This window comes from Jaculus jaculus, chromosome 5 (genome assembly GCF_020740685.1).
Source record: "Jaculus jaculus isolate mJacJac1 chromosome 5, mJacJac1.mat.Y.cur, whole genome shotgun sequence".
NCBI lineage: Eukaryota > Metazoa > Chordata > Mammalia > Rodentia > Dipodidae > Jaculus > Jaculus jaculus.
The window spans coordinates 107,070,400-107,093,931 of record NC_059106.1 but is presented as its reverse complement, the minus strand read 5'-3'; the positions used below and the strand labels follow the sequence as shown (position 1 = coordinate 107,093,931).

The 23,532-nt window shown below is 39.6% G+C and overlaps 1 protein-coding gene and 1 pseudogene across 9 annotated transcripts in view; both read right to left on the bottom strand.

The window, feature by feature from the left end:
• The window catches only part of Dtnb (dystrobrevin beta), a 395,702-nt gene that overhangs the window by 219,256 nt on the left and 152,914 nt on the right, over positions 1-23,532 (bottom strand). The window lies entirely within an intron of this gene.
• LOC101609492 lies at positions 8,233-8,873 on the bottom strand (annotated as a pseudogene).

Genomic DNA, 23,532 nt, shown 5'->3' with positions numbered 1-23,532 from the left:
ATCTTTATTGGGGGAGGAGAAAAAATCTTTATCAGGCATTTCATCTAAAGCAGTCTCACTGGAGGTCATTTCTGATGGATTTATAATATTTAGTGGGAATGTACTGTCTTTATTTTTTGTGTTTCTTGTACTATAACTTAGATATTTTTTCATCTTGAGTTAAATCGATGCTTGGGTTTTCTAATTATCTGCAGTGTTCTCAGCCACATAAATCTAATTTTATAAATCTTCGGTGTAGGAGTTTAAGGTGTCAGGTATAGCTCTTATACTCCAGAAGAAATAGCAGAAGTGACCCTAAGTGTTGAGTTCAGCTGTTATTCAAGTATTGTAGTAGACTGGGTGAAGCAAATTACTGGCAAATTCTAAAATTCAACTGAGCAATCTAGATATTTGATCAATACCAGCACAGAGTATTTATACAAATGTGCGGACTAAACTAAACATATAATCTAGCAAAACCAAAGTCCCTAAGGATGTTTATTGCCCCATACCCTTAATTTTGTCAACTAGGAATTTGAGATTTTTAGTCTGAAATGGTTTCTAAGTCAGCCTGGTGCCAGTCAACCCATGCCCCCAATAATGACAGAAGAAGGAAAAAAAAAAAAACAAACAAACCAAAAACCAAAGGCCCTAAAAATCAGGAAACATCAAAGGCAACAATAGTCAACACCAAAATACAACTTATTTGAGAAGGGTAAATCCAATCAAGAATATATCATTCAAATGTAGTACATAACCTTTTCCAACATGGAAAGAGAGACTAGCACTTCCAGTGCAGGCCTGTACATCTGGCTTTGTATAAGTAGGCCCAGCTACTTTTTGAGATGGCTTCCAATTTAAGCAATGCTGAGTGCCCACCTTGATCCCTCTCGGTGCTGGGCAGCCAGGGGTGAATGAGTTCTCTGGACGTTGATGGCCTGACAGGTGGGGGATGGGAGACTTTGCAGGATGGCTGGAGTTGTACTGGAACTGCTCAGCTGCCCTGCTTGTATCTCCTTCAGCAGCTGTCCAGCTGGTCTCTGCTGTCTTCCCCTTCAGGTTTCTAGACTTTGTTAGGAGGCTGATGTGAGTGGAAAATCCCCTCACCTTGTTTCTGCTCCTGCTGCTCTGTGCCACCTGCTGCCCAGGCAGGCTGGCAAGCTCATGGATCAGGGCTGCTGGAACCTTGGCAGGATTCTGGCAGTTTTTTTCCTTTCTGGAAGATCTTGGTATTCCCTACTTCTCTGCTGTGGTTGATAATAATTTACACACCTACACTTTTCAGAGGAAGAGTGTATTTTGATGTGCTTCTGTTTATTTCCTTGTGAGGCTGATTTGGTGTGGCTAGTATGCCACCATCTTATCTGAAAGTCAAGAACTTTCTTTTCTGTATGCTTCTACCCATTACCTTTACAATGTAACCTCTATAAAAGCACAAGGAAGCCCCAGCACCTACAACAGTTTCTATTAAACAATAGGTGCTTAGTAAGGATTTGTTGAATAGCAAGTGAACAGGTGAGAAAACCTGGCAGCACTAAGTGAACAGGGCTCTGTCTAAGGCTTTTCTGCTTGCAGTAAGAAAGAATGCCACTTCTGGAAAGAGTAGAGGAAAGCTGCTGAAAAGAATAAAGACTAACTGGCCACATACAAAATGGAAAAGCAAGGTGATCAGAGCAATGGAATAAGATGACAATCCTGAGGGCCAATATGGTATGATGATGAATGTATGGCAACATTAATTTTACTACATGGCTTTTTTTTAACATTTTTTCTCAATTTTTATTAACATTTTCCATGATTATAAAAAGTATCTCATGGAAACATCCTCCTCTTACCCCCACTTCCCCTTTGAAATTCCATTCTCCATCATATAACCTCCTCATCTCAATCAGTATCTCTATTATTTTGATGTCATGGTCTTTTCCTTTTCTTATGATGGTATTGTGTAGGTAGTGTCAGGCACTATGAGGTCATGGATATCTAGGCCATTTTTTGTCTTGAGGGAGCACGTTGTAAGGAGTCCTAGCGTTACTCAGTACTCCAGTCACTTCTTTCCAGCACTATGATACTTTCTGAGTCATCCCAAGGTCACTGCCATCTGAAAGGAGAAGACTCTCTACCCATAGTGAGAGTAGCATTAATGTAAGGGTATAAATATTAAAAGAAGAGATTACTGGGCAGTTTGATAAGAATAATATATACATTTTTCCAGACATCAGCAGATGTTACACCCCCAGGGTTCATGATTACCCCTGCTTTAAGTTTTCAGTATCAGGGATGTGTTTCACCCCATGGAGCAGGCCTCCAGTCCAATTGGAGGGCAGTTGGTTTCCACCATGACAGATGTGCCACTATTGCACCCGTTGGCTCATTTGGGCTGGCTGGCCAATTATAAGGCTTGCATTGTTCACTGTTGAGTATTTTCACTAGTGATTTCTCTTTCTCCCACTGAACTGCATGCAGAATGGCTACTTCCAGAATTCTGTCAGCTGGTCTACATGGAGGAGGTTATCAGCTCAGTTCCAGCAGGACTTCTCAGTGGCCTTACAGCCCAAGTATGTAAAGTCTTCAGCAATAGGGTCTTACCATCTGTACCTGGAGGGAAACCAAGGGCCTTGGCAATGGCCTATGATGTTTTGGGGACATCAGGAACCTCCCTGGTCAACAACTCACTAGAGATATGTCATCCTTGGCACTGAAAATTTTCTAACAATGACCTATGGCTCCTGACTGTTCCATTGTCTGAAACTGGAGGATGCCATATGATTTATTTGAATACTCTTAGATTTTGATTAGCCCTCTTTCCACCTTTCCTTTACTCAATCTCTTACCCTGCCCTCACTTTGGGCCTTTTCACCCCTGGTAATCTATTCTTCTACTTGCATATATATATTACCAACCTATTAAGTACGATCCTCCCTTCCTTTCTCTTCCCTTTATATCTCCTTTTAAACTAACTGGCCTCTGCTACTGAGTGTTTTCCTTTCACACAGAAGCCCAATCATCTGTAGCTAGGATCCACATAGGAGGGAGAATATGTGGTGCTTGGCTTTCTGGGCCTGGGTTACCTCACTTAGTATAATCCTTTCCAGTTCCATCCATTTTCCTGCAAATTTCATAACTTCGTTTTTCATTACTGCTGAGTAGAATTCCATTGTATAAATGTGCCACAACTTCATTATCCACTCATCAGTTGAGGGACATCTAGGCTGGTTCCATTTCCCAGTTATTATGAATTGAGCGGCAATAAACATGGTGGAGCATATACTTCTAAGGAAATGAGATGAGTCTTTAGGATATATGCCTAGGAGTGCTATAGCTGGGTCATATGGCAGATCTATTTTTAGCTGTCTTAGGAACCTCCACACTGATTTCCACAATGGCTAGACCAGACTGGACTCTCACCAACAGTGTAGAAGAGTTCCTCTTTTTCCACATACCTGCCAGCATTTATGATCATTTGTTTTCATGATGTTAGCCAATCTGACAGGAGTGAGATGGAATCTCAATGTAGTTATAATCTGCATTTCCCTGATGAATAGTGACATAGAACATTTTTGTAGATGCTTATATGACATTCTTATATCTTCCTTTGAGAACCGTCTATTTAGCTCCATAGCCCATTTTTTCAATTGGCTTGTTTGATTTCTTATTATTTAACTTTTTGAGTTCTTTGTATATCCTAGATATTAATCTTCTATCAGATATACAGCTGACGAAGATTTTTTCCCATACTGTAGACTGCCTCTTTGCTTTATTCACAGTGTCCTTTGCAGTGCAAAATCTTTGTAATTTCATGAGGTCCCAGTAGTTAATCTGTGGTTTTATTGCCTGAGCAACTGGGGTTATATGCAGAAAGTCTTTGCCAAGACCAATATGTTGAAGGGTTTCCCCTATTTTGCCTCTAGCAATTTCAGGGTTTCAGGTCTGATATTAAGGTCTTTAGTCCATATGGATTTAATTCTTCTGCATGGAGAGAGAGAAGAATCTATTTTACATATCCAGTTTTCCCAGCACCACTTGCTAAACAGGCTGTCTTTACTCCAATGAGGATTTTTGGCATTTTTATTGAATATCAGGTGGCTATAGCTACCTGGACTTACATCTGGGTTCTCTATTCTGTTTCATTGATCTACATATGTTTTTGTGCCAGTACCATGCTGTTTTTGTTACTATAGCTCTGTAGTATAGGTTAAAATCAGGTATGGTGATACCTCCTGACTTATTTTTGTTGCTCAGTATTATTTTAGATATTCGAGGTATTTTATGATTCCAAATGAATTTTTGCATTGTTTTTTCTATTTCCAGGAAGAATGCCTTTGGAATTCTGATGGGGATAGTATTAAATGTGTAGACTGCTTTTGTCAAGATTGCCATTTTCACAATATTGATTCTTCCAATCCAGGAACAAGGGATGATTTTCCATTTCCTTGTGTTTTCTGCAATTTCTCGTTTGAGTGTTTTATAGTTTTCATTGTAGAGATCATTTACTTCCTTGGTTAGGTTTATTCCAAGGTACTTTATTTTCTTTGATGCAATTGTGAATGGGAGTGATTCTCTGATTTCATCCTCTATATGTTCATTGTTAGTATATAGGAATGCTACTGGTTTCTGTGTATTTATTTTGTATCCTGCTACATAGCTGTAGGTGTTTATCAGTTCTAACAGTTTGCTGGTTGAGTCTTTAGGGTCCTTTATATATAGAATCATTTCATCTGCAAATAATGATTAATTTGATCTCTTCCTTTCTAATTTGTATCCCTTTTATGTGTGTCTCTTGCCTTATTGCTATGGCTAAGACTTCCAGTACTATATTAAATAAAAGTGGGGACAGTGGACACCCTTGTCTTTTTCCTGATTTAAGTGGAAAAGCTTCCACTTTTCCCCCATTTAATAATATGTCTATAGTCTTGTCATAAACAGCCTTTATTATATTGAGATATGCTCCTTCTATTCCCAGTCTCTGTTTGACTTTTATCATGAGGGACATTGGATTTTGTCAAATGCTTTCTCTGTGTCTAATGAGATAATCATATGATTTTTGTCCTTCAGTCCATTTATATGATATATTACATTTATCGATTTGCGTATGTTGAACCATCCCTGCATCTCTGGGATAAAGCCTACTTGGTCAGGGTGAATTATCTTTCTTTCTGATATATTCTTATATTCTGTTTGCCAATATTTTGTTGAGAATTTTTGCATCTATGTTCATGAGGGAGATTGGTCTGTACTTTTCTTTTTTTGTTCTATCTTTGCCTGGTTTTGGTATCAGGGTGATGCTGGCTTCATAGAAGGAATTTGGTAGGATTCCTTCTTTTTCTATTTTATAGAAAAGCTTAAGAAGCAATGGTGTTAGTTCTTCCCTGAAGGTTTGGTAAAATTCAGCAGTGAATCCATTTTGGCCTGTGCTTTTTTTAGTTGGGAGATTATTGATAACTGTTCGGATCTCCATGTTTGTTATAGGTCTATTTAAGTGATTAATCTCATCTTGATTTAATTTAGGTAGGTCATAAAAATCAAGGAAATCATCCATTTCTTTCAGATTTCCATACGTTGTGGAGTATATACTTTTATATTATGTCCCTATGATTTTTTGAATTTCTCTGGCATCTGTTGTGATGTAACCTTTTTCATCTTAATTTTATTAATTTGTGTCTCTTCTCTCTTTCTTTTGGTCAGATTTGCTCACGGTTTATCGATCTTCTTTATCCTTTCAAAGAAGCAACTCTTTGTTCCATTGATTCTTTGGATTTTTTTTTTTTGTTTCTATTTCATCAATTTCTGCCCAAATCTTTATTATTTCTTCCTGTCTCCTGATTTTTGATTTGCCTTGATCTTCTTTTTCCAAGGATTTAAGGTGAAGCATTAGGTCATTTACTTGCTACCTTTCTAATTTCTTAATATAGGCACTTTAAACTAAAAATTTACCTCTTAGAACTGCCTTCATTGTGTCCCAGAGATTTTGGTATGTTGGGTTCTCATTATCATTTGACTTAGTAGTGTGTTGTTTAATTTCCATGATTTTGTTTATGCTCTATGGTCAGATAGAATGCAGGGAATTATTTCGATTTTCCTGTAGTTGTTAAGATTTGCTTTGTGTTGTAATATATGCTCTATTTTAGAGAATGTTCCATTGCTGCTGAAAAGAATGTATATTCTGCAGCATTTAGATGAGATGTCCTGTAGATATTTGTTAGGTCCATTCCTTCTATGACCTCATTTAGTCCAGATGCCTCTCTGTTTATTTTTTGCAGGAATGACCTGTCAATTGATGAGAGTGGGGTGTTGAAGTTACCCACTACCACTGTGTTTGGTGTTATCTGTGACCTTAGTTCTACTAGCATTTGTTTTATGAATTTGGGGGCCCCCATGTTAGGGCCATATATGTTTAGGATAGTAATGTCCTCTTGTTGGAGGGTGCCTTTAATCAATATAAAGTGACCTTTCTTATGTTTCTTAACTAATGTTGGACTGAAGTCTACCTTGTCAGATATTAGGATAGAAACCCCTGCTTGTTTTCTAGGTCCATTTGCTTGAAACACTGTTTTCCAACCTTTCACCTTAAGATAGTGTCCATGCTTTGTAGAAAGGTGGGTTTCTTGGAGAAAACAAATTGCAGGATCCTGCATTTTAAGCCAGTCTGCGAACCTATGCCTTTTGGTTGGGCATTGAGGGCACTGATATTAAGAGATAATATTGAAAGATGTATATTCATTTTTCCCATTTTTTGCAGTTCTTCCGGTTTTTACCTTTGCTCTCTTGCGCTAACTAGTATTTGAGTATTGTTTGTTTTTTCCCTGGTTCCTTATATGTGTGTTTTTCTTTTTCTTCAGCATGGAGGATTCTTTCAAGTATTTTTTATAGAGCTGGTTTTGTCTTCAAATACTCCTTCAGCCTGCTTTTGTCGTGGAATGTCCTTATTTCTCTGTCTATTTGAATGGATAGCTTTGCAGGATAAAGTAACCTTGGTTGACAGTTGTTATCTTTCAGAACTTGGAATACATCACTCTATACCCTTCTGGCTTTTAAAGTTGTGTTGAGTAATCTGCTGTAATCCTGATAGGCTTGCCTTTGTAGGTAACTTGATTTTTCTCTCTGACTGCTTTCAATATTTTTTCTTTGGTTTGTGTGTTTGGTAGTTTGATTACAATATGGTGAGGAGAGGTTCTTTCCAGGTTTTGTCTGGCTGGTGTTCTAAAGGATTCCTGTATCTGCATTGGCACCTCTTTCCCAATTTTGGGGTAGTTTTCTTCTATGATTTTGTTGAAGGTGCATATTATGCCTTTGGAGTGAAATTCTTCTCCTTCTACTATGCCCTGAATTTTTATGTTTGATCTTTTCATAGTGCCTCGAGTATCTTGAAATTCCCACTCATACTTTTCTATAAGTTTGTCTTTCTCTTTGTTGGACTGTATTAGATCTGCCACCTGGTCTTCAAGTTTAGATATTCTGTCCTCTTCTTCATCCATTCCACTGGTGAGATTTTCTACAGAGTTTTTTTTATTTCATTAACTGTGTTCTTCATTGCTAGTAATTCTGACTGATTTTTGTTTATTATTTCTATTTCCTTATTTATGTCTAGTTTTGACCTCTTTATTTCATTAAATTGGTGTCCTATGTTTTCTTTGATTCCTTTGATTTCCTCTTTATTTTATTTTTTTACAATTTGTAACCAAAACTTTAATCCTTAGGATTTTCACAAACATGACAAATGACAGCATAAAAAAAAAATTCTTGCACAGTAACTCAATAGTTCAGCTCTACAATGTACCCTTAAACTGACAGGCATTGGTATTTTGAAATTTTCAAATGTTACAAATGTATATAGTGATCACATACAGAACTTAGGACCCAGACCAAGGTAAACATTCTTTTAAGTTTTTCAGATTCTATACCAACTAGGGAACTTCTGCCCAGTTGGGATTTTCCCACCACCTCTAGTTTCATGAATGGCGCAGCCTTTTCTCTTTACCTGTTGGCCTATGTTCATGGCAGCATGTAAAGACTTATATGCAGCTGCACGCTATTTCAGCCACAGAAGAGTCTGCATGTGTTTAATTTCTGCCAGTTTTGTTTCTATAACATTAACATGTCACACTTTAGCTGGGCAGGATTTAGGTTTATTTCAGACTATGAAAAACTAAAATTCCAAGAAAATTCAATCTTGCTTAAGGGAACATTGTAAAGTAACAATTCTTGGTCTTACATGCCTCATATGACCATAGAGAATGACATTGTTACATGTGTCACTGTTCCAAGAGAAAGACAGATCTGAACAGCTAAAACATCTTAAAAATGCACCAAGCCTATGAAGTCTCAAACAAAACTTGAATTTTCTGTACATACTCCTGTCAAATGAAGTTATTTCCTGTACACCACTTGTGTTGCAAACTGGTCTTCTATTTTCTTTCATTTGACCTAGATTGGCTTCGAGACCTAGAGAAGGATCGAGACGGCTTGTGATTTCTCTCCCGAGACAGTGACTACTCTCTTCTCCTATCTCTGGAAAGGGACTTGCTCCGGCTGCGAGAGAAGCTTCTCCTTCTTGGAGATCTGCGCCGAGCTGGAGGACTCCTCCTACGGTAATCATCTCAAGGACGACGACCCGAAGAGGGAGGTGGGCCACGATTTTGACTTCTTTTTACACCATTCGACAGTTCCACTCTCACACGCAGCCACAATATTCTTCCATCTAGCTCTCGGACAGCATCAGCTGCATCTTGGGGAACCTCAAATTCAACAAAAGCAAAGCCGGGAGGGTTTCTAGCAACCCACACACTTCGGAGTGGTCCATAATAGCCAAAAGCCCGTTCCAATTCAGTCTTGTTGCCATTGTTTCCAAGATTACCTACGTATACCTTGCAGTCCAATGGACAAGAATCAAGATGCATTTCAAGATCCTCGGGTTCCTGACGCCAACACCCTTCAAGTACACACACGCTCCGAGGAGCCCTAGCCGCCGCACTCCTCGGGCTCTGCTTGGTTGTTTTTTGCTTTCTTTTTCTCCCTCTCACCCTACAGGCTGCTCTCCTTATCCACTACGGCGTCCACGAAATGGCGGTTCTCTTTGATTTCTTCTTTGAGTTCTTTGACCATATTTATAATCATTCTTTTGAAATCTTTCTCAGGCATTTCCTCTAACTCCTTCTCAATGGAGGTCATTTCTGATGTATTAATAATTTGATGTTATATAACTTCAGTGTAGGAGCTTAAGATGTTAGGTGTGGCTCTCAAGACTCTCAGAGTATTTATCCACGAGTAGGTATTATGACAACTAGATCCTCTAACTGTTCCTTAGGGTGTGTGGTGCCTCACCCACACCCCTAACCCTGACAACAAGGAGGTTAAGATTTCTGATCTGTTAAGGGTCCCAAGTCAGCTTGTGACCAAGTGAGACCCCTTCCCTGGTGTAAGCCCAGTTACCTCTGCTCCTGCTTGGGTCCTGCTGTTGGTTCAAGTTGGCATGGCTGGGTTCCTGGACTGCTGTTCTGTTTGCTGGAGGTGGGCACTGGCGGTGGGGGAGGGGTGGCTGCCGATGCTGCTCTAGTTCTCTCACTGTACCACGTGTTCTCCTACCTTGTGATCTGCTCCTCTGTTGTTCACTGCTACTCTCCCTTCACGTTTCTTGAGTTTGCGGAGAGCTCCAGTATGAGTGGAAGCTCCCCTCACCAGGCATTTCCTGTGGCTCAAGCTGAGCCTGGCGGCTTTCTCGTGCGCTGCTGCCGCTGCCGCTATCAGCAGACCCTGCTGGAGCTGCTTCTGCTGGCCTATGTGGGCTCTGGATGCTCTCTCCTCCTCTGCTGCTGTTTCAATTTCCTATACACCTCACTTTTTAGTAAAAGTGTGTATTTTACTGAGGTTTTTGTTTGGATTTTTCGTCCCTAGGCTGCTTTGGCGTGGTACCTACGCCACCATCTTAAACAGAAGTCCTACATGGCTTTCTTAGTGAAAACAGATAAGTTCATTCATGGATTTTGTTTGCAGAGGGATGGATATCTTTTTTATTTTTTATTTTCCTTGTTATTGGAGAGAGAGAGAGAGAGAGAATGGGTGCACCAGGGCCTCCAGCCACTGCAAATGAACTCCAATGTATGTGCCACCTTGTGCATCTGGCTTCTATGGGTATTGAGAAATAGAACCTGTGTCTTTAGGCTTCACAGGCAAGCGCCTTAACCGCTAAACCATCTCTCTGGATTTATGTTTTGTTTTTTGTTTTTGTTTTTCGTGTTAGGATTTCACTCTAGCTGAGGCTGATCTGGAATTCACTATGTAGTCTCAGGGTGGCCTTGAATTCACACCAATCCTTCTACCTCTGCCTTCTGAGTGCTGGGATTAAAGGTATGTGTGATCAAACCCAGCTTCTGGATAACTTTTTAAAGTCACATGCAAGGTAATTCATGGCACCAGAATAACGACTACTTCTAAAATGAGTAAGGACAGAGGTAGAAGACATGATTGATACACAGTGGAAACAGACAGGTTAACGGGTTAGAAACTTGCTGGAGATTAAAGGATGATCTTAGTGCAATTCATCAAACAAGTCAGGGGTGCTGATAATAGGGTACCATCAGAGATAGGGAAGTCTAATTGGTGGTTTGGAAGCAGAGCAGTTAGAAGTGCAAATATATCTAGGCTTGTGGGCAGATATTTGCATTTCAGTGGAGGAACTATCAGAATTGGCAGTCAACAAACTGCACAGCCAGAATGTAAAATGTTTGACCCTACAGACACTGAAATCACCATTGTGGTGACCATGGATTGGGAACCAACTGTTCTGACTCTGGTGTGAAGAGACATATTCAGAAAGTCAAGAAACAACCACAGCTAGAAAAGGAAAGAAAGACAGCTAAAATGACAAATGCCTCAAAGCAGTATTGTGCTTGATTTTTCTTCCTAAGACAGGGTCTCATGTATCCCAAGCTGTGCTGGAACTTGCTATATAGCTGAGGATGATCTTAAATTTCTTATCTTAGCCTTCTGTTTCTATCTCCCAAGTGCTAGGATTACTGGCATAAACCACCACAGTTCAAGTGGTGCTAAAGGAACAAACCCAGGGCTTAGTACTGGAATCATGAAAACACTACCTATAAAGTGTCTACCAACTAAAATATATTGCTATCAGTACTTTCTTCTTTAACTAAGGGATTTATGATACCATGTTCTAGAAAAGACAAACTGGAAAACAAAGAATGAAAGAATTCTAAATTAACTCTCAATAACCTTCATTCTTGTATAACCATCTTCTCTTTAGCCATGGACATAACTTGTGCATGTAATAAGCTATTTCTTCTTCTTTTAAAAAAATATTTCCTCTCTCTCTCTTTTTTAGAGAGAAAGAGACACCTAGACAGAACAGGGCATACCAGGGACTCTAGACATTGCAAACGGGTTCCAAATGCATGTGCCACTTTGTCCATCTGCCTTTATGAGGGTACTGAGGAATTGAACATGGGTCATCAGGCACTGCTGGCAAGTACCTTAACCACTAAACCGTCTCACCAGCCCCTATTCCTTCATTTGATTAGATGACATCATATTATATGGCAAAAGGGAGACTACACTGGGTGGGCCTGGCCTACCCAGGTAAATCCTATAAAAGCAGCATTTCTCTTAGTTATAGGACAAGAAATCAAAGGAACACACTCCAGCTGGCCATGGAAAAAGCAAATGTCCATGCTGCAAAAAGCCTGTATAAGCTGCATGCTTGACTGCAGATGGCCTCTGGAACTCCAGAGTTACCCTCAGCTGGTTACTAGGAGGAAAACAAGGCCTATGGTACTATAAGTGCAATGAAATGAACTGACAAGATCTGGAAGCCCCACATCATACTACATTACAGCCTAAGCTGATATCTGCATTTCAGCTCAGAGAGACCTAGAGCTGAGAATCCAGCTATAACATGCATGGACTTTTGACCTGAGATGATGGATGTCCATTGTGCTAAGGCACTAACCCAGCAAAACCATCAAGTCTAGGTCATACTTTATACATGAAAAATCCTGTTGGATGTCCGTCAATAGTGTATAATTAAGAGCTGTCACCATTCTTTCACCCTAACCTAGGCTCAGTTTAGATATATGTTACAAGGTCACTGTCAAAATAACTTCACCTCTGACCCCTAAACAAAGATGACTAAACAGCCAACCTACAAGGGCTGCAGGGAAATAGGAGTCTTAGAGGGGAGCCAAACTTCAATTCTGGTGGGTAAAAGAAACTGTTAGGAATGGCCAATACACACTTAAAGAAATGTTCAACATCCTTAGTCATCAGGTAAATGCAAATTAAAACTACTCTGAGATTCTATCTCACTCCAGTCAGGATGACATTCATCAAAAAAATCAAATGACAATAAATATTGGTGAGGCTGTAGGGAATGAAGAACTCTTACTCATTGCTGGTGGGAATGCAAACTTGTATAACCACTATGGTTGTATAGACAAATGAATATTGAAGATGTGGTACATATACACGATGGAATTCTACTCAGCATTAAGGAAAAACGAAATAATGAAATTGTCAGGAAAATGGATAAACTTGGAAAATATTCAAAACAAGGCCACACAGATGAAGAAAGACAAATGCTGAATGTTTTCTCTTACATGTGGCTGCTAAAAAAAAATCAGATGAAGTTCAGTGAACAAGAGTAAGCATTAGGATTATGGCCATAAAACTCAAATGAGACTAGGAAGAAGTGCAATTACAGAGGGAGGAGAGAAAGGGATAACTGATAAACTAGTAGAGGGAAAGACTATATAGGGTAAAAGGGTTGTGGAGGTTGGGGTAACAATGAGGAGGGAAATACACAAAACTAAAGACCAAAAATTTAGTACAGTAGGAATCTTCCTCCTGGATACCATGGTATATATAAGACAGCATCCATACCACCCTGTATAAGGTGGAGAAAAGCTTAATCCTAAAACCTTTGGTTTGATATGTGAATCCCAAGGCAAGAACTGGGTTGCCCCCCAACGTGAACAGTTGGCCAGGGAGACCTATGAGGTCCCCAAAACAATGCAGGCCATTGCCAAGTACTTGGTTATCCACCAGAGCTAAAAAGTAAGACATTATGGAGGCATTGCTTATGAACTTTCTAAGGGGAAAGAAGTTTGTTGGAACTGGGCTACTGACATAAGGGCTGGCTGTGTTCTGCTGGCCATGCCCAGACAGTTTGATCAAGATTAAATTTGTAAGACTTCCGGTTAAGATGGCGGCATAGGAACAACCCTAAAGCAGCTTGGGGGGGGGGGAACGCCGAGAAAAAACCCAGTAAAATACAGACTTTTACTAAAAAGTGAGGTGTACAAGAAATCGAAACAGTAGCAAAGAAGTAGGAGAGATCCAGAGCATCCAGAGCCCGCATGGGACGGCAGAAGCTGCTCCAGTGGGGCGGGTCTGCGCACAGCAGCGGTAGCAGAGTCAGCACACCAGAAAGCCGCCAGGCTCGGCTTGAGCCACAAGAAAAGCCAGGTGAGGGAATTTTCCACTCATACCAGCACTCTCCGCAAACTCAAGATGAGAAGGGAGAACCGCAGTGAACAGTGGAGGAGCAGATCACAAGGGAGAAGAACGCGTGCAACATCAGGCAAACTACAGCAGCATCAGCTCCCTCCCCTTCCCCACCGCCAGTGTCCAGCCCTCAGAAGCAAAACAGCAGTCCAGGGACCCGGCCACGCCTACTTGAACTGACAGAGCACCAAAGAGAGGTACAATCAAGAGCACAGCTGACACCAAAATCATCCCAAAAGGTAACTGGGATTACACTAGGTCAGTATCTGCCTAATAAACCTGGTGTACATGCCTGCACCAAAAGTGCTAATTGCACCTTCCATGTCAGGATAAAATATATGTTAAGTAGGATGGATGGTCAAATTGCCATTATTAAACAAGCTGTATTTTGGGCTTGTTATTTGTTGCTTCTTGAATTATAGTGGCTTTGTTTATTCTTCTGTTATACATTAGGGAAAGGTCTCACCTGGTCACAAGCTGACTTGGAACCCTCTACAGACCAGAAATCTTAATTGCCTTGTTGTCAGGATTAAGGGAGTGGGTGAGGCACCACACAGCCTAAGGGACAGACAGAGGATATGGTTGTCATAATACCTACTCTTGGATAAATACTCTGTACTGTTTTTCACTGAAAGTGTACATTGTATAGTTAAATGTTAGAATCTGCCTGTATTTTGTTCCACTTAGCCTACTTGAATGCTCTCATAGCAGGCAAACCCAACACCTAAAGTCACTTCTGTAGATACTCTGAGAGTCTTCAGAGCCACACCTAGCAAACTTAAGCTTCTACCCTGAAGATACTTAACATCAGATTGATTTATACATCTCATAATACCAAGCTAACTGGAAAATCTAATCATTAAATAATCCAAGAGCAAAAATACATACATTATAACACGAGAAACACCAAAAATCAAGACAATATAAATCCACCAAAAAGTATTAATGCATCAGAAATGACCTCCAGTGAGAACGAGTTAGAGGAAACGCCTGAGAAAGATTTCAAAAGAATGATTGTAAATATGTTCAAAGAATTCAAAGAAGAAATCAAAGTAACCAAAGAAGACATAGGATGCCAATTTAATGAAATAAAGAGGTCAATACTAGACATAAATAAGGAAATAGAAATAATTTTAAAAACCAGATAGAATTACTAGCAATAAAGAACACAGTTAATGAAATAAAAAACTGTAGAAAATCTCACCAGTGGAATGGATGAAGGAGAGGACAGAATATCTAAGCTAGAAGACCAGGTGGTAGTCTAATACAGTCCAACAAAGAGAAAGACAAACTTACAGAAAAGTATGATTTGGAATTTCAAGATATTCAGAACACTATGAAAAGATCAAAGATAAGAATTCAGGGCATAGTAGGAGAAACATTTCACTCCAAAGGCATAGTTGGTGTCTTCAACAAAATCATAGAAGAAAACTTCCCCCAAATTGGGAAAGAGGTGCCAATACAGATACAGGAATCCTTTAGAACCCCACCCAGACAAAACATGGAAAGAACCTCTCCTTGCCATATTATAATCAAACTACCAAACACACAAACCAAACAAAAGTATTGAAAGCAGTTAGGGAGAAAAATCAAGTTACCTACAAAAGCAAGCCCATCAGGATTACAGCAGATTACTCAACACAACTTTAAAAGCCAGAAGGGTATAGAGTGATGTATTCCAAGTTCTGAAAGATAACAACTGTTAACCAATGTTGCTTTATCCTGCAAAGCTATCCATTCAAATAGACGGAGAAATGAGGACATTCCACGACAAAAACAGGCTGAAGGACTATTTGAAGACAAAACCAGCTCTACAAAAATACTTGAAAGAATCCTCCATGCTGAAGAAAAAGAAAAGCACACATATGAGGAACCAGGAAAAAACAAACAATACTCAGATACTAGTTAACACAAGAGAGCAAAGGTAAAACTGGAAGAACTACAAAAAAAAGGGGGCAAAAATGAATATACCCCATTCAATAATATCTCTTAATATCAACGGCCTCAATGCCCCAACCAAAAGGCATAGGTTTGCAGACTGGGTAAAAATGCAGGATCCTTCAATTTTTTTTTTCTCCAAGAAACCCACCTTTCTAGAAAGGATGGACACTATCTTAGGGGGAAAGGTTGGAAAACAGTGTTTCAAGCAAATGGACCTAGAAAACAAGCAGGGGTTGCTATCCTAATATCTGACAAGGTAGACTTCAGTCCAACATTAGTTAAGAAAGATAAGGGCTTCCACTTAAGATGGCAGCGTAGGTACCACAACAAAGCAGCCTGGGGAGGAACAAGTAAAAAACAAAAAACAAACAAACAAACAAAAAAACCCAGCAAAATACACACTTTTACTAAAAAGTGAGGTGTATAGGAAATTGAAACAGCAGCAGAGAAGTAGAGAGATCCAGAGCATCCAGAGCCCGCACGGGCCAGCAGAAGCACATCCGGTGGGGCAGGTCTACATGCCTGACCATGGCGCCCAGCTTACGCCACAGGGAAAGCCAGGTGAGGGAATTTTCCACTCACACCAGTTCTCATCTCAAACTCAAGAAACGTGAAAGGAGAATGGCAGTGAACAACAGAGGAGTAGATCACCAGGTAGAAGAACACATGGAACAGCAGGTGACCTAGAGCAGCATCAGCTCCCTCCCCTTCCCCACTGCCAGTGCCCAGCCCTCAGGAACATAACAGGGGTCCACGGACCTGGCCACGCCTACTTGAACTGACAGAGCACCAAAGAGGGACACAAAAAAGAATGCAGCTGAGACCAAAATCATCCCAAAATGTAACTGAGATTACACCAGGTCTACCCACCTAATAAACCTGGTACATAGGCCTAAAACAGAAGTGCTAACTGCACTTTCCATGTCAGGAAAAATTATATGTTAAATCGCATGGATGGGGAAATTTGCCATTCTTAAATAAGCTGTATTTTGGGCTTGTTATCTGTTGCTTCTCAAATTATAGTGGCTTTGTTTACTCTTCTGTTATACATTAGGGAAGAGTCTCACCTGGTCACAAGCTGACTTGGAACACTCTACAGATCAGAAATCTTAACCACCTTGTTGTTAGGATTAAGGGAGTGGGTGAGGCACCACACAGCCTAAGGGACAGACAGAGGACCTGGTTGTCATAATACCTACTCTTGGATAAATACAATGTACAGTTGGGCACTGAATGTGTACATTGCATAGTTAAATTTTAGAATCTGCCTGTATTATGTTCCACTTAGCCTACTTGAATACTCTCATACCAGGCAAACCCAACACCTAGAGCCACTTCTGTAGATACTCTGAGAGTCTTTAGAGCCACACCTAGCACCTGAAGCTCCTACCCTAAAGATATATAACATCAGATTGATTGATACATCTCAAAATACCCAGCTAACTGGAAAATCCAATCATTAAATAATCCAAGATGCAAAAAATATATACATTAAAACAAGAAACAGCAAACATCAAGACAATATAAATCCACCAAAAAGTATTAATGCATCAGAAATGACCTCAGGTGAGAACGAGTTAGAGGAAATGCATGAGAAAGATTTCAAAAGAATGATTACAAATATGTTCAAAGAACTCAAAGAAGAAATCAAAGGAACCAAAGAAGACATAGGATGCCAATTTAATGAAAGGAAGAGGTCAATACTAGACACAAATAAGGAAATAGAAATAATAAAGAAAAACCAGTCAGAATTACTAGCAAATAAAGAACCCAGTTAATGAAATAAAAAGCTCTGTAGAAAATCTCACCAGTGGAATGGATGAAGGAGAGGACAGAATATCTAAGCTAGAAGACCAGGTGGCAGGTCTAATACAGTCCAACAAAGAGAAAGACAAACTTATAGAAAAGTATGAGTGGGAATTTCAAGATATTCGGGACACTATGAAAAGATCAAACATACGAATTCAGGGCATAGTAGAAGAAGAATTTCATTCCAAAGGCATAGTTGGCATCTTCAACAAAATCATAGAAGAAAACTTCCCCAAAGTTGGGAAAGAGGTGCCAATGCAGATACAGAAATCTTTCAGAACACCAGCCAGACAAAACCTAGAAAGAACCTCTCATCGCTATATTATAATCAAACTACCAAACATATAGACCAAAGGAAAAATGTTGAAAGTAGTCAGAGAGAAAAATCAAGTTACCTACAAAAGGAAGCCTATCAGGATTACAGCAGATTACTCAACACAAACTTTAAAAGCCAGAAGGGTATGGTGTGATGTATTCCAAGTTCTGAAAGAAAACAACTGTCAACCAAGGTTACTTTATCCTGTAAAGCTATCCATTCAAACAGATGAAGAAATAAGGACATTCCATGACAAAAGCAGGCTGAAGGACTATTTGAAGACAAAACCAGCTCTACAAAAAATACTTGAAAGAATCCTCCATGCTGAAGAATAAGAAAAGCACACATATAAGGAACTGGGAAAAATAAACAATACTCAGATACTAGTTAACACAAGAGAGCAAAGGTAAAACCAGAAGAACTAAAAAAAGGCAAAAATGAATACATACCTTTCAATAATATCTCTTAACATCAATGGCCTCCATGCACCAACCAAAAGACATAGGTTCGCAGACTGGGTTAAAAAGCAGGATCCTCTTTCTCTCCCTCTCTCTCTGTCACTCTCAAATAAAGAAATAAAAATGACAAAAAATATTTTTTAACAAAAGGGCTGGAGAGACGGCTCGATTCCTCAGGACCCATGTTAGCCTGATGCACAAGGGGGCGCATGCATCTGGAGATCGTTTGCAGTGGCTGGAAGCCCTGGCATGCCCATTCTCTCTCTGTCTCTCTCTTGCTCTCTCTCTGTCACTCTCAAATAAAGAAATAAAAAATGACAAAAAAAAATTAAATAAAAAAATGCAGGATTCTTCAATTTGTTGCCTCCAAGAAACCCACCTTTCTACAAAGCATGGACACTATCTTAGGGTGAATGATTGGAAAACAGCGTTTCAAGGAAATGGACCTAGAAAACAAGCAGGGGTTGCTATCCTAATATCTGATAAGGTAGACTTCAGTCCAACATTAGTTAAGAAAGATGAGGAAGGCCACTTTATATTGATTAAAGGCACCCTCCAACAGGAAGACATTATAATCCTAAACATATATGCACCTACAAATCAACAGCAAGAAGAGCAAGAGAGCATACACAAAATCATGGAAAACAACACATTATTAAATGATGAATGGGTCAATGAGGAAATCAACAAATTTATAGTCAAACGATAATAAGAACACAACATACTAAATCTTTGGGACACAATGAAGGCAATCCTAAGAGGTAAAATCATAGCTTTAAGTGCCTACATAAAGAATTGCGAAAGGTCACAAGTAAATGACCTAATGTTTCACCTTAAAGCCTTGGGAAAGGAAGAACAAGGCAAACCCAAAATCAGCAGACAGGAAGAAATAATAAAGATCAGAGCAGAAATTAGTGAAATAGAAACTAAAAAAAAAAAAAAACCCAAAGAATCATTGAAACAAAGAGTTGGTTCTTTGAAAGGATAACCAAGACTGATAAACCCTTAGCAAATTTGACCAAAAGAAAGAGAGAAGAGACAAGAATTATTAAAATTAGAGATGAAAAAGGTAACATCACAACAGATACCAGAGAAATCCTACAAATTCCTTCTATGAAGCCAGCATCACCCTGATACCAAAACCAGGCAAAGATAGACCAAAAAAGGAAAATTACAGACCAATCTCCCTCATGAACATAGATGCAAAAATTCTCAACAAAATATTGGCAAACAGAATACAAGAATATATCAGAAAGATCATTCACTCTGACCAAGTTGGCTTTATCCCAAAGATGCAGGGCTGATTCAACATATGCAAATCGAAAAATGTAGTAAATTATATAAATGGACTGAAGGACAAAAATCATATGATCATCTCATTAGACGCAGAGAAAGTGTTTGACGAAATCCAACATCCCTTCATGATAAAAGTCAAACAGAGACTGGGAATAAACAGAACATATCTCAATATAATAAAGGCTATTTATGACAAGCCTACGGCAAACGTTATTACAAAATGAGGAAAAACTAGAAGCTTTCCCACTAAAATCAGGAACAAGACAAGGGTGTCCACTGTCCCCACTTTTATTTAATATAGTTTTGGAAGTCTTAGCCATAGCAATAAGGCAAGAGACACACATAAAAGGGATACAAATTGGAAAGGAAGAGATCAAGTATCCTTATTTGCAGATGACATGTTTCTATATATAAAGGACCCTAAAGACTCTACCAGCAAACTGTTAGAGCTGATAAACACCTACAGCCATGTAGCAGGATACAAAATAAATACACAGAAATCAGTAGCATTCATATATGCTAACAACAAACACACAGAGGATGAATTCAGAGAATCACTCCCATTCACAATTGCATCAAAGAAAATAAAGTACCTTGGAATAAACCTAACCAAGGGAGTAAAGGATCTCTACAATGAAAACTTCAAAACACTCAAGCGAGAAATTGTAGAAGACACTAGGAAATGAAAAACATCCCTTGTTCCTGTATTGGAAGAATCAATATTGTGATAATGGAAATCTTACCAAAAGTAATCTACACATTTAATGCAATCCCATCAAAATTCCAAAAGTAATCTTCATGAAATTAATAAAAACAATCCAAAAATTCATTTGGAATCACAAAAAACCTCGAATATCTAAAATAATACTGAGCAACAAAAATGAGGCTGGTGGTATCACCATACCTGATTTTAACCTATACTACAGAGCCATAGTAACAAAAACAGCATGGTACTGGCACAAAAGCAGACACGTAGATCAGTGGAACAGAATAGAGAACCCAGATGTAAGTCCAGGTAGCTATAGCCACCTGATATTCAATAAAAATGCCAAAAATACTCATTGGCGAAAAGATAGTCTCTTCAGCAAATGGTGTTGGGAAAACTGGATATGGCTCTGTAGAATGATGAAATTAGATCCTTCTCTCTCTCCATGTACAAGAATTAAATCCAAATGGATTAAAGACCTTAACATCATGTTCTCTCTCATATGTGGATCCTAGCTACAGATGATTGGAGTTCTGTGTGAGAAGGAAAAAACTCAGTAGCAGAGGCCAGTAAGCTAAAAAAGAGTTACAAAGGGAAGAGAAAGGAAGGGAGGAGGGTACTTAATAGGTTGGTATTGTATATATGTAAGTAGAACAATAGATTACCTGGGGTGAAAAGGCCCAAAGTGAGGTCAGGGGAGGAGATTCAGTAAAGGAAAGGTGTAGGGAGGGCTAATCAAAATCTAAGAGGATGTAAATAAATCAAATGGAATCCTCCAGTTTTGGACAATGGAAAAACTCTGGAGACGTAGATTGTTGCTAGAAAATTTTCAGTGCCAGAGATGGGATACCTTCCAGTGAGTTGTTGGCCAGGGAGGTCCCTGACGCCCCCAAAACATTATAGGCCATTGCTGAGGCCCTTGGTTTCCCACCAGGAATCGATGGTTAAGACCCTATTGCTGAAGACTCCACATACTTGGGCTGCAAGGCCACTGAGAAATCCTGCTGGAACTGAGCTGATAACCTCCTCCATGTAGACCAGCTGACAGAAACCTGGAAGAAGCCATTCTACATGCAGTTCAATGGCTGAAAGAGATACCACCAGTGAAGGTACTCAACAGTGGACAAGGCAAGCCTTATAATTGGCCAGCAGGCCAAATGAGCCAATGAGTTCAATAGTGGCACATCTGTCATGGTGGAAACCAACTGCCCTCTGATTGGACTGGAGGCCCACTCCAAGGGAGGGAATACATCCCTGATACTGAAAACTTAAAACAGGGGTAGTCATGAGCCCTAGGGGTGTAACATCTGCTGATGTCTGGGTAAGTATATATACTATGTTTATCAAACTGCCCAGTAAGCACTTCTCTTAATATTCATACCCTTATATTAATGCTACTCTCACTTTGAGTAGAGAATCTTCTCTTTTCAGATGGCAGTGACCTTGGGACGACTCAGAAGGTATCATGGTGCTGGAAAGAAGTGACTAGAGTACTGAGTAACATCTTGATCAACCTTCCAAGGCTCAGGGTCTAATGCAGAAATGGTGGCAGAAAGAATGTAAGAGCCAAAGGAAGGGTAGGACTCCTTACAACATGCTCCCTCCAGACATAAAATGGCCTCAATATCCATGACCTCATAGTGCCTGACACTACCTACATAAGACCATCATAAGAGGAGGGAAAGATCATGACATCAATATAAAAGAGAGACTTATTGAGATGTGGAGGGGATATGATGGAGAATGGAATTTCAAAGGGGAAAAGGGGTGGGGGAGGGCGGGTATTACCATGGGATATTTTTTATAATCATGGAAAGTGTTTGAAAAATTGAGAAAAAATAAATTTAAAAAAAGATTAAACTTGTATTGGACTGATGTGCTTGGCTATAGATATAAAACTAAGAAATTTAATATTTAAAGTTGAAAAATCTCAAGCAAACTGAAGCTACTATTCTTAAAGACATTACCATGATTAAGAATGGCCCAGCTGCTTTACATTGTAACAATGGTAAGGATGCCTGAGAAAAGACTAAATGGTAAAAATACAAACTCTTTTGAAAAGAGTTGACTGAAAGGAAGACACCACATCTTCAAAGTCACAATTTATTTCATCCCTGAAATAAGAATATGGTTGTGTTCTGCATACCTGTTAATGGTTTTGGAAACATAAAAACTATGTGGAGTGGGTCATGAGGTACACAAGGTTCCAGGAGCCACTGCTGAGATAAAGGAAGTGAGGCAGGGCATGATGACTTTGCAAGGCCAGTGAAGCCATTGAAAGATGGACCGTGGTTTTCAGTGGAGATCCAAGGACGTTTATATATACCAGGACTCTATTGCAGGGCTACCAGGAAACACTGTTGGCTTGGTATAGAAGTTTTCTCTGGGTATTCAAGCTGGAGGGGAGGAATTAAAAAAAAATCTCAAGACTGTCAGTCACTGGTTAGGATATCATACTTTAAACTATAGACGTTTGATGCTTGCTTAAGGGTTATTGAGTTTATATTGGTCCAGTCTCTCCTTGTTATGCCTTGCAACAGTTAGAAATGTTTACTCAGTACTGTATGTATTAAAAATATATGACTTGTTTTGATTTTACAAGGTTTGTAACTATAAGAGACAATCTTAAATCTCAGATGAGACTTGGGACTTTGGAACTATCTTAAGCTTATAAAGACTATGGAGTACCTTGGACTAAACACAATATGCAATATAAGATGATTATAAATCTACTGGGGGTCAAGGGCAAAATGTGGTAGTTTAAATAAATGTCCCCCAATAAATTCAGTATTAGTAAAGCTTCTTGGATTTCTAGCTGCATGACTAGAAAAAGGTATCACTATGGGTGGATCCTAGTGCCCAGCCCTCAGGTGTGCTTAGGGGCAGATCTAAAATTCCAGCCTAATAAGACAGCCTATACAGACTGCTTGAGCTCTGCCTGGGGTTCCCAGAGTGTGCTTGCTTATGGTGATGATAGACATATTCTCTCTGCATGGTCCTGTGAAAGGGAGCCAGCTTCTTCTGCCATTATAGAACTTCCCTGGGCTTCAATAAATCCTGCTCCTCCCATAAACTGTGCCTGGTTTGGAAGTTCATTCCAACAGCATAAAGCTGACTACTATAACCAGGGAGACCCAAGATCCATCAATATGAAGAAAAGGATAGCTGATGACTCACCATAGGATATGTCACTTCTACCACATTTACTGGGATCCAAGAGGAACTGCAGAGGAAGCAGTGACATGAGTATTGCTCCCAATGTTAGCCTGACACCCAGCTCCAGGAAAATGGCAATAAATACCGTGGTGAACTGAAACTTACAGAAGCAGAAATACAGAGTCTACATAGGACTCAACACTAAAACAAACTGCTAACCCACCTGCCAAGGCTCAGGGATTGTTATGGAAGAAGAGGTGGGAAGACTATAAGAGCCACAGGGTGGTAGAACTATTCTAAGGAACAGCCTCCCCCCCAGAGACTGACTGAAGCCCTAATTATTCCACAGTGAGCACAAATAA